Source organism: Leptonychotes weddellii, chromosome 7 (assembly GCF_054177405.1).
Source record: "Leptonychotes weddellii isolate Sample4059 chromosome 7, ASM5417740v2, whole genome shotgun sequence".
Taxonomy (NCBI): domain Eukaryota; kingdom Metazoa; phylum Chordata; class Mammalia; order Carnivora; family Phocidae; genus Leptonychotes; species Leptonychotes weddellii.
Genome location: NC_138375.1, coordinates 116,742,251 through 116,754,419, shown reverse-complemented (window position 1 = coordinate 116,754,419; position 12,169 = coordinate 116,742,251). Strand labels below are relative to the sequence as shown.

The 12,169-nt window shown below is 42.8% G+C and overlaps 1 long non-coding RNA gene across 1 annotated transcript; it reads left to right on the top strand.

Moving 5' to 3' along the window:
* The first annotated feature begins 142 nt into the window (after positions 1-142).
* Positions 143-11,165, top strand: LOC145722747 (uncharacterized). Its single transcript, XR_014147249.1, has 2 exons — positions 143-4,294; positions 4,489-11,165. It is a non-coding gene; the product is annotated as an uncharacterized LOC145722747 (long non-coding RNA).
* Positions 11,166-12,169: the final 1,004 nt, after the last annotated feature.

The window sequence follows — 12,169 nt, the reverse complement described above, 5'->3', positions numbered from 1 at the left end:
GTCCCTGGATCGAGTCCCGCATCGGGCTCCCTGCTCGGCAGGGAGTCTGCTTCTCCCTCTGACCCTCCCCCCTCTCATGTGCTCTCTCTCATTCTCTCTCAAATAAATAAATAAAATCTTTAAAAAAAAAAAAAAAACAAACCTTCCAACACAGAGAACGCCAGGACCAGATGGCTTCGTGGGCAAATTCTACCAAACATTTAAGGAAAAATTAATGCCAATCCTCAAACTTTTCCAAAAAAATTAAAGAGGAGAGAACACTCCCAAACTCATCCTATGAGGACAGTGTTACCCTGATACCAAACCCAGATAAGGACACTGCAAGAAAGGAAAACTGTAGACCAATACCCCTGATGAAAATAGAGGTAAAAATTCTCAACAAAATATTAGAAAACTGAATTCAAGAATTCATTAAAAGGATTATACACCTTGACCAAGTGGGATTTATCCCTGAGATGCAAGGATGGTCCAACATACACACACCAATAAATGTGATACACCACATTAATAGAATGAAAGATAAAAATCATATGATCAGATCAATAGATGCAGAAAAGGTGTTTGACTAAATGCAACATACTTTCATGATGAAAACTCTCAGTAGATTGTTGGGTACATAGGAGGAACACACCTAAACATAATAAGGCCATATATGATAAGACCATGATACTTAACAGAGAAAAATGGAAAGCGTTCCCTCTAATGTCAGAATAAGCAAGAGTGTCCACTCTCACCACTGTTGTTAAATATGGTACTGGAAGTCCTAGCTAAAATAATCAGGCAAGACAAAGAAATAAAAGGGCTCCAAATAGGAAAGAAAGACATAAAATTATTACTGCTTGTTGATGATATGATTTCATATATTGAAAAATCCAAAAGACTTGACGGAAAAACTTTTGGATCTAATCAATGAATTCAGTAAAGTTGCAGGGTATAAAATCAATGCACAGAAGTCAGTTGCTTTTCTATATACTGAAACATTTGAAAAAGAAATAAATAGTATCGGGCGCCTGGGTGGCTCAGTTGGTTAAGCGACTGCCTTCGGCTCACGTCATGATCCTGGAGTCCCGGGATCGAGTCCCGCATCAGGCTCCCTGCTCAGCAGGGAGTCTGCTTCTCCCTCTGCCCTCTTCCCTCTCGTGCTCTCTGTCTCTCATTCTCTCTCTCTCAAATAAATTAAAAAAAAAAAAAAGAAAGAAATAGTATCAAAAACAATAAAATAGGAATAAGTTAACAAAGGAAATGAAGTATCTGAATAATAGGGGCGCCTGGGTGGCTCAGTCAGTTAAGCGTCTGCCTTTGGCTCAGGTCATGATCCCAGGGTCCTGGGATCGAGCCCCTATTGGGCTCCCTGCTCAGTGGGGAGACTGCTTCTCCTTCTCCCGCTCCCCCTGTTTGAGCACTCTCTCTCTCTAATAGATAAAATCTTAAAAAAAAAAAAAATCTGTATAACAAAAGCTATAAGACTTTGCTGAAAGAAATCAGAGAAGACACAAACGAAGGACATCCCGTGTTCATGGATTGGAAGACTGAATATTGTTAAAATGTCCGTGCTACCCAAAGCCATCTATAGATTCAGTGCAATCCCTATCAAAATTCCAAGGGCATTTTCACAAAAGTTGAAAAACAATCCTAAAATTTATATGGAACTGCAAAATATCCCAAGTAGACAAAGCAATCATGAGAAAGAAGAACAAAATTCTCCAAAGTGGAGGCATCACATTTCCTGATTTCCAACTATACTGCAAGTCTACAGTAATGAAAACAGGATGGTATTGGCATAAAAATAAACACATGGATCAACAGAACAGAATAGAAAGCCCAGAATTAAACATCTACATCTACAGTCAACTAATATGTGATAAGGGAGCCAGGAACATCCAGTGGGGAAAGGATAGTTTCTTCAGCAAATGGTAATGATAAACTGGATAACCACATGCAGAAAAATGAAACTGGATTCCTACCTAACACCACTCACAGAAATTAACTCAACATGGATCAAAGACTCAAACATAAGACATGAGGCCATAAAACTAGAAGAAAGCATAGGAAACAATCTCCTCAACACTGGCCTTGGCCATGTTTCTTTGGATATGACACCAAAAGCACAAACAAGAAAAAAAAAAAGGTGGGACCACATCAAACTTAAATCTTCTGCACAGCAAGAGAAACAATCAACAAAATAACAAGACATCCTACAGGATGGGAGAAAATTTTTGCATACTACATATTGCATAAGGGGTTAATACCCAAAATTTATTAAAGAACTCATAGAATTCAATAATAACAAAAACTCCAATTAAAAACAGGCAGAGGAACTAAATAGACATTTCCCCGAAGATGACATTTAAATGGCCAACAGGTACATGAAAAGGTGTTCAACATCACTAATCATCTGGGAAATGCAAATGAGAATCATGATGAGATATCACCTCACACCTGTCAAAGTGATGATCATCAAGAAGACAAGAGAACAAGTGTTGGGGAGGACATAGAGAAAAGGGAACCCTTGTTTGTTGGTGGGATTTTAAACTGGCTCGACTGCTATTGAGAACAATATGGAGGTTCCTCAAAAAATTGAAAATAGAGGGGCGCCTGGGTGGCTCAGTCATTGAGCGTGTCTGCCTTCGGCTCGGGTCATGATCCCAGGGTCCTGGGATCGAGTCCCACATCGGGCTCCCTGCTTCGCGGGGAGCCTGCTTCTCCCTCTCCCACTCCCCCTGCTTGTGTTCCCTCTCTCGCTGTCTCTCTCTCTGTCAAATAAATAAATCAAATCTTTAAAAAAAAATTTTTTTAAATAGAACTACCATGTGATCCAGCAGTCCCACTTCTGCATATATATCCAAAGGGAATAAATATAGGATATCCAAAAGATATCTGCAGCCCCATGTTCATTGCAGCATTATTCACAGTAGCCAGGATACAGAAACATTGTAAGTGTCTGTCAACAGTTGAATGGATAAAGAAGATGTAGTGTATTTATACAATGGAGTCCTATTCAGCCATGAGAAAAAAAGGAAATTCTGCCATTTGCAACAACATGGGTGGACCTTGAGGACATCATGCTAAGTAAGTCAGAGAAAAACAAATACTGTATGACATCTCTTACATGTGGAATCCAAAAAAACTGAAATTGTAAAAGCATAGAGTGACATGGTGGTTACCAGGGGTTGGAGCATGGAGAAATGGGAGAGGTATTGCTTAAGTTACAAATTTGCAGCTAGTACATAAATAAGTCCTGGAGACGTATTATACAGTACAGTGGTTATAAATACCAAAACTGTATTATAAACATTAATAGATAGAAGTGCTGGCTAGTGCTGTTACAACACTCATATTGCAATATAAGTGTATCAAACTTATATATACACCTTAAATGTACACAGTGTTGTATTTCAAATATAACTCAATAAAAAATATAAAATAATAAAAATAAAAACTTACTCTACTGTTACAATAATCAAAACAGTGTGGTACTGTCACACACATACCTATCAGAATTGAGAGAACCACAGTAAACACTTACATTCATAGTCAATTCATTCTCTCTCTTTTTTTTTAAGGATTTATTTATTTATTTGAGAGAAAGAGAGTGTGGAGGTGGAGGGGCAAAGGAAGAGGGAGTCTCAGCACGCCTGTCTGAGAGTCTAAGCATGGAGCCCGACTCGGGGCTCGATCTCATGACCCTGAGATCAGGACCCGAAACAAAACCAAGAGTCGGATGTCTAACCCCCGCGCCATGCAGGCACCCCAGTAATTGATTCATTTGCAATCAAGGTGTCAAGGTAATTCAGTTGTATTTTCTACAAAGGGTGTTGGGACAATTAAATATCCTCGTGCAAAATGAAGAATTTATACACTTGCCTCACATCACACACAAAAATTAACTCAAAATGGATAAAAGATCTGCATGTAAGAGCTAAAGCTGTAAAATGTTTAGAAGCAAACATAGAAGAATATCTTTGTGACCTTGGATTAAGCAAAGATTTCTTAGTTATGACCCCAAAAGCACAATCCATAAATGAAAAGTTAACAAACTAGGCTTCAAAATGTAAAACTGCTTTTCAGAAGAGACATCATCAAGAAAATGGATAGTCAAGCCATAGACTTCAAAGTATTTGTAAAGCCTCTATTGAATAGGGATACCTGGGTGGCTCAGGTTAAGCGTCTGCCTTCGGCTTGGGTCATGATCTCAGGGTCCTGGGACAGAGCTCATGGCGGGCTCCCCGCTCAGCGGGGAGTCTGCTTCTCCCTCTCCCTTTGCCCCTCTCCCTGCTCGTGCTCTCTCTCTCAAGTAAATAAATAAAATATATATATATATATATATTTTTTTTAAGATTTTATTTATTTGACAGAGCACAAGCAGAGGGAGAGAGAGGGAGAAGCAGGTTCCCTACTGAGCAAGGAGCCCGATATGGGACTCGATCCCAGGACCCTGGGATCATGACCTGGGCTGAAGGCAGCCGCTTAACCGACTGAGCCACCCAGGCGTCCCAATAAAATATATTTTTTAAATCCTATATTGGATAAAGGATATATCTAAAATATATAAAGAACTCAGAAGGCTGAAAACAGAAAACAAAGAAATGAGGAACGAGAGAATAAACAGAGAACAAAAAGTGAAATGGTAGACCTAAGCCATTATATATCAATAATTATGCCAAATGCAAATGTTTTGACATCATTAGCCATTAGGCAAGTGCAAATGAAAACTATGATGAGATACCACTCCATGTCTAGTAGAATGGTTAAACTAGAAAATAGTGGCAAAACCAAGTGCTGGTGGGGAGATGAAGCAATGCAATTCTCATACACAGCAGATAGACATACAAAAGGATACACCACTTTGGAAAATAATTTGGCAGTCTCTTATAGTCAAACATCCACTTACTGTAGGACGCATCAACCCTACTCCTAGGTATTTATCCTAGAGAAATGAAGATGTATGTTAAATGAATATTTATAGCAGCTCTATCATTAATTGTCAAATACTGAAAGCAACTCAAATATTCAATGAGTGAATGAAAAAACAGACTCATACATCTATGCAATGAAAACTACTCAGAAAAAAAAAAAAAAAGTAAGGAACACAACACAATTTGAATGAATTTCTAAGTCATTATGCTGAGTAAAAGCAGCCAGTCTCGAAAGGCTACCTACTGCCTGATTCCATTAATCCAACACTCTCAGAAAGACAAAACTATGTTGATGGAGATTAGATCAGTAGCTCCCAGAGGCCCAAGGGATAGCACCGGAGAGTTTTTATTCTGTATCCTGATTGTGGTGGTGGTTACACAAACCTATACGTGTACTAAAATCATGGAACTGTTCACCGAAGTTGTTATTTTCACTGTATGTTAATTTAAAAATACAATAGGTCACACAAGGAATACACTATTGATGCATGGCAACAGTACGGATAAATCTCAAAATAATTCTACTGAGTCAAAGAAACCAGGCCGAGTATGATCCCATTTTTATAAAATTCTAGAAAATGCAAAATGATCTATAGTGACAGAAAACCAGTCTGTGTTTGCCTGAGGGTGAGGAGGTGAGGAGGGCTGATTGATCTGTTCACTATCTTGATCGTGGTGATGATTTCACGGATGCATACATATTCCAAACTTAATAAACTGTACACCTTGGGTCCAGTTTCTCCTATGTTAATTATATCTCATAAAGCTGCCCTCGAGGAACACAGGATCCAGTGACAAAAAATGGGCAGTTTTGTAACCCAGAGTTGTATGAATGGTAGCTGTGGGATACAAAGCTGGAACTCCCTTCACCCAACTGAGAATCCTATGGCTGGTTACCGTTAGCACTCTTTAACTTTTATAGGCACAACCGACGTGACAGAAAACACGCAGCCAGCTCATGATAAGGCTGAGCATTTGAAGAAACTTCCCGCTCTTTTCCCAGTGCTCTCCCAGCACTGAATCTTTTGTCCTCATGGTGTATCCCAACCTACCATTCACAAACTGTGTGACCTTGAGCAAGTTCCTTGGCCTCTCTAATCCTCACTGTTCTGAGCATCGATGAAACACGGATAATAAAAGCGCCCCACCTGGCAGGGTTGGTGTGAGGACTGAATGACATCAAGGCTATAAAATAACATGTCCCCATCTGACAGAGGATACTTCTGGGAGGATTTTGTCTTATATCATATATATAGATATGTATTACATCATGCATGTAACACTTTTGATGCCGAAAAGAGAGCGAGAGAGACCGGCAACTCTGGGTCAGGACACTACAATCCTAAGTAAGGCTGGGTACCTTCCCATCCCACTTACTTCCTGGGGCCAAGAGAGAGCCCCATTTCAGTTCACGGACAGGGCCATGAGAGACTCGAAGAGCTCATTGATGGCAGAGCTGGGACTCCTGACTCCTAGCCCAGTGCTCTGACAACAAGAGCAGAGATTTGGGACCAAGGCCAGAGAGGAACTAGAGAAATTGTCACGTGGGGGCTGGAAGTGGGAGAGTAGAGGAGGTAATTGATCGGGAAGCTGTTTTCAGAGTCATAGCCTGCTGCGGTCTGGGAGCAGGGTGAGAAGGCAGGAGGGAATGAACGAGTCACACTGATTACACTCATTCATTCCTCCATCTGATATTTATGCATGGCCAGCACCATGCTAGGATCTGAGGGATGAGGAAGAGGGCCCCTCGCCCCCAGAGCTAATGCTGATATAGGCCTGAGGGACGAGGTGATTAAGTGACATTTCGGCACAATTCTAAATCTGTCATGCATTTGGTCCCAAAACATTGGTCAGAGTCACGTCACCCTCATCCCCTGGGTTTGTTCTTGCCGCCCACTGGGAAAATGTTTAGCGTGGGGAGGAAGAAGCTGTGAGGCACTGAGTGGTCGAGAGAAGGACTTGAGACCAAAGATGGGTGCTCTCTAGATCCTCCCCACCTTCCAAGCTCAGAGTCCCACCTGACTTCTCTCCTTGACTGGACTCAGGCCACTCCCGAGAGTCAACTGGGTAGACACCCAGAAATTAACGGCTCCTTTGCCGAAGACAGAACTCAGTCCAAAGACTTGGCTCTGGCCTCAGCTGGTGGGTGGGCTGGCTGCTGGGAGGATGAGTTTGGGAAGCCTGGTGATTTGGACTCCGACATCCGACGGTCAGTTCTTAACTTCTGTCAGCCACCAGAGGGCGGTGTTGGGGCATGTCAAAACCCCAGAAAACTCTGCCTCAGCCAGGGGACAGTCAACAGAGCTTAACTTCCTTCAGTCAGGCTTCGTTTGTTTTTCTGATGTGTTTTAAGCACCTTAAACTCAAAGAGCCACTGTGGGTACAAGGGCTTCAATGGCAGCCTTGCAGCCAGTTCCAGAATTCCGCGTTAGTAGGAATCCTTGGGGAAATACCTGGAACAGCCAACAGAGGGGGGTGGAGAGCTGAGATCGTGGGTCCCTCGGTGAACAATGAACTGAGGTGGCAAAAGGGCTCCCGAAATTGCTCTGTATTAGAAATGAACTGGAACTGGGTGAGGAGGAAGGAGGACCTGGCAAGATGGCACAAGGTTGGAGTGAAGAAAATCCCCCACAGTGGGGTGGTCACAGGACTTCATGCTTCTGCCACAGAGAGATCTGTGTAGCGGGTCAGATTTGCTGTGTGGCCAGGACTCCACAGAGAAGGGCTGCATTCTGCATTCTGGCAGAATAGGAGCAGCTCTGGTAGAATGTCAGGATGAACCACACAGTGGGAGCAGGGACCCAGCAGTGGTCATGCAAACCCAAGCCCCTTCGGGATGCACAGCCACCTTGGCAAAGGCTTTGGACTCGCACGTGGGCAAAGATGAGTTTGAGCCTGCTCATTCAGGTCTCAGGAGCCTGGGAGAGCCCAGCTTACATCTGTGTTACACGAGAGGGCTCCAGGGCCATGACGTGAAAGGTGTGGGGAAAGGAATCAGGGAGCCCAGAGAGCTCACCTGCAGAGCTCACCTGCAGAGAGAACAGAATTCGAAGAGGGCTTTTCCTGCAGAAAGTGGAACTCGGGTATGGATCCTAAGCGAACAGAAGGCGCTGCAGGGGTGAGAGAAGACAGATCAGGCGTCCACTACCAGCCCTGCGTGTCGGGGTCCTGTCTCCTCCAGCTGGTCCCACACCACCGCATATCACACACAGACCCAAATTTAAGCCACCAACCCCTAGAGCAGTAGCCTCCTAACTTATTTCCCTGATTAAACATGAAAACCTCATCTCTTTCCCACACAGAGGCAAGAGTTCTTTTAAGAACTGAAGTCAGATAATGACCCTCCTCTGCTTCAAACGGTCAGCGACTTCCCATTACTACGAGAAACGTAGAGCCCTCTCTATGGGCAGCATGGGCCGTCCCTTCCCTCCCTAGCCTCATCTCCTGCCACACAACTCCTGTGTGCCAGCCGTCTCTGTCTTCCTACTGTTCTCAACCGCACCAAGTTCATTCCCACTTTGGGACTTTTGCCCTTCTGTTTAGCTGTCTCTTCCTCCCAGACATTCACATATATGGCTTCTTTTTATCAGTTAGCTCTCAAATGTCACCTTCTCAGGCCTTCCCTGACATGTCAGGTTGCTCCCAAGCCCCTGCCCAATCTCCCTCTATCACACCAGTCCCTAGCCCTCTCATCACTATCTGAAATGGCCTTTGCTTTTCATCCAGTGACTCCTTCTCCACTATGATATAAACACCTTGAGGGCAAGAGCTTGCCTGTCAACTTCACTACTCATCTTTAGTGCCTGGCACCTAGAGGTGCTCAGGAAATTATTTTTGAAAGAATAAGTGTTCCATCAACTCTCTTTGGTAGGTTTGGTGATCACTTCCAAGGCGAGTTTAATTCTCCCGAAGTGTAGGCAGTAGAAGCAGAATTTGAACTCAGGCAGCCTGAACTTTGTGCTAACGCTTCGATCTCAGCCTTTTTCCCGGATAGCACTTAACCACAATCTGTAGTTGTTTTGCTTGTTTGTTGTCCAACCCCTTTACTGGTGTCACGCTGCTAGACTAGGACTACGTCCTGCCCCCTGCAGTGTTGCCAATGCTTAGAACTGCCCCCGGCACACTGTAGCTACTCGGTGTTTGCTGGGTGAGTGGATAAACACCAAGCGAACAGACAAGTGAGGGATGGATGTGAGGAACAGGAGCGTGCCAGTGGCGGGGGACTTTCCCAGGCACTAGCAGGAGTCCGGTGCCCAGAGCCCAGCAGTGCCTGGGCAGAGGGACCCGCTAAGAAGCTGCCTCTTGCTGTTGCAGAAGGCATCTTTCGGGGCGGATGGTGGTGGCCTTGCTTGCTCTTATAGCGAAGGAGGGTCACCTGTTCTGCAAATCTTTAAACTTGGTGTAATTCCCGGACGCGGGGCCTGGGTTTGGCCTTGCTCCTGACGGTAGCCGAGAGTCCCACCTGTCCACTGGGGTGATACCAGGGTTCTGGGTGGATCTGTGGAAACAGCTTCTTTTCCACTCGTTACGTTATGTCAGCACCTTTTCAGCTTCTGAGAAACAGGAAGCAACATGATGTGTGGTGGGGTTTGAAAGGATGATAAGAGACATCATCACATTTCTTTGGTTTGGGCATGGAGGACTGGGGTTCCTGTTTGCTCTGACACGAACACATTACCTTTTCCCTTTAGCCAGAATTCTGGAGGATGTGGACTGTGTGGGAAATATGTTTTATAGGGGAGAAGAACAAGGGGATAAGAGCTTTTAAAATTATTGTTATGAAACATCATATATACAAAAAATGTACAGTTAAAACATAACAAAATTTTAAAAATCCATGTGTCCACCACCCCATCCCTGAGAAGGTGACTCTCCTATAATGTCCCACTCCCTCCCCACCAGAGGTAGCCACTATCTTGATTTCTGTTGTTAATCATTTCTTTGCTATTCTTTATGGTTTTATCACATATGTAAATATCCTTAAATTATATATGATTTTATTTTACCCATTTTTGACCTATTTTTTTAAAAGAAGATTTATTTGTTTATTTCAGAGAGAGAGAGGGAGAGAGAGTAGGGGGAGGGGCAAAGGGAGAGGAAGAGTGAGTCTCAAGCAGACTGCACTCTGCGTGGAGCCCGGCATGGGGCTCAATCTCACAACCCTGAGATCAAGGCCCTGAGATCAGGACCTGAGCTGAAACCAAGAGTCCGACGCTTAACCCACCAAGCCACCCAGGCACCCCATTATTTACCTTTTTATAAATGGAATCTTGTTGGATATATTTAGGACTTGCTTTTACTCTTCGACAAAATGTTTTCAGACTCATCCATGTTGACCCAAATAGCTGTACATTCTTTTACTTTACTGCAACCCACAGTGAATGACTAAACAAGAATTTATCTATTTTATACTGACGGGTATTTCTTTTTTTTTTTTTTTTTTCAGTTTTAGCTATTAAAAACAGTGATGCTAAAAGGATGTTAGGTAAATACTAAGGAAATCTGAATAAGGTATAGACTTTAATTAACAATAACGTATCAGTATTGGTCCATTAATGTGACAAATGTACCATCCAATTGTAAGATGCTCATAGTAGGGGAAATTGGGTGGGAGTTGATGGGAATTCTGCATTCTCTTCATAATTTTTCTGTAAATCTAAGATTATTTTAAAATTAAAAATTCGGGGGTGTCTGGGTGGCTCAGTCGGTTGGGCATCTGCCTTCAGCTCAAGTCATGATCCCGGGGTCCTGGGATTGAGCCCTGCATCGGGCTCCCTGTTTGGCGAGGAGCCTGCTTCTCCCTCTCCCTCCGTTGCTCCCCCCTGCTTGTGCTCTCTCAAAATAAATAAATAAATAAATAAATAAATAAATAAATAAATAAATAAATAAAATCTTAAAAATAAATTAATTAAATTAAAAATTTGATGGGGTACCTGACTGGCTCAATCAGTAGAGTGTCCAATTCTTGATCTTGGGGTCGTGAGTTCAAGCTCCATGTTGGATATAGAGATTACTTAAAATTTTAATTTAGTTTAATTTAATTTAATTTAAAAATTTGTTAAAGAAAACCCGATGGTAGGGCACGTAGGTGGCTCAGTTGGTTAAGTGTCTGCCTTTGGCTCAGGTCATGATCTCAGGGTCCTGGGATGGAGCCCCAAATCAGGCTCCCTGCTCAGGGGGGAGTCTGCTTCTCCCTTTGCCCCTCCCCTGCATGCACACGTGCATGTGCGCACTCACGCTCTCTCTCTCTCTCTCTCAAATAAATAAATAAAATCTTTTTTAAAAAAAGAAGAAAACCCAATGGCTGTTATGAACATACTTTCTTAAATCTCCTAATGTCCATGTGCAAGAATTTCTTTAGAATGTCTACCAGATTGAAATTCTGGGTCATAGAGTACACATGTCTTCAATGTTCTTAGCTCTGCACTTCAAGAGTACCAGTTTTTACTGTCCCACACACAATGTATAAGAATTCCTTTTACTTCACATCCTGGACAAGACTTGTAATATCTTGACTTTTTAAATTTTTGCCAGTCTGGTGGGTGTGAGATGCTATCTCATTGTGGTTTAATTTTGTATTTCCCTGACTACTAATAAGGTTGAACATCTCTTTATGTTTATTGGCTATCTGCGCTTCCTGTTCTGAGAATATGCTTACTCATGTCATTTACCTTTTTTTTTTTTTTTCCTGGTGGGTTATTTATCTTTTTCTTATTGAGGACTTATCTTTTTCTTATTAAGAGGACTTTGTTACTCATTCTGAAAACGAATCCTTTGTCATTTATACATAACACAAATATAACTTGTCTTTTCTTTTACTCAGTAAATTTGTTGAATGTTGAGTGTATATATCTTTTCTTTAATGATCTGTGCTTTGGGGGTTTTATTTATGAAATCCTTCCATTCGCTCTTCTTTGCTCCTTTAGATCCACTAATTTGGCCTCTTCTGTGTTCTGGGGGCAGATTTGTCTGGACTACATTAATGACTTCTTTGCTCCTGGGCTCCCCGTTGGGTTTGACCATGAGGAGCCCCGACAGGCAAACTAAGGGTGGGAGCTAAGTGAAGTCAACATGTTTGTCCTCCCAGTTCTGTCCTTGAGCAGGTTAGCTGTGTCCTTGATTGAAGATCCCAGCTCCTAGCGGTGGCCCTTTCCCCACAGCCCTCTGTATCTTGGAGTTTCACCAACTATCCCTCTCGTGTTACAGCTCCTGTTATTAGCCTCAGAGAATTGCATTTTCCCTCCTGGTTTCCC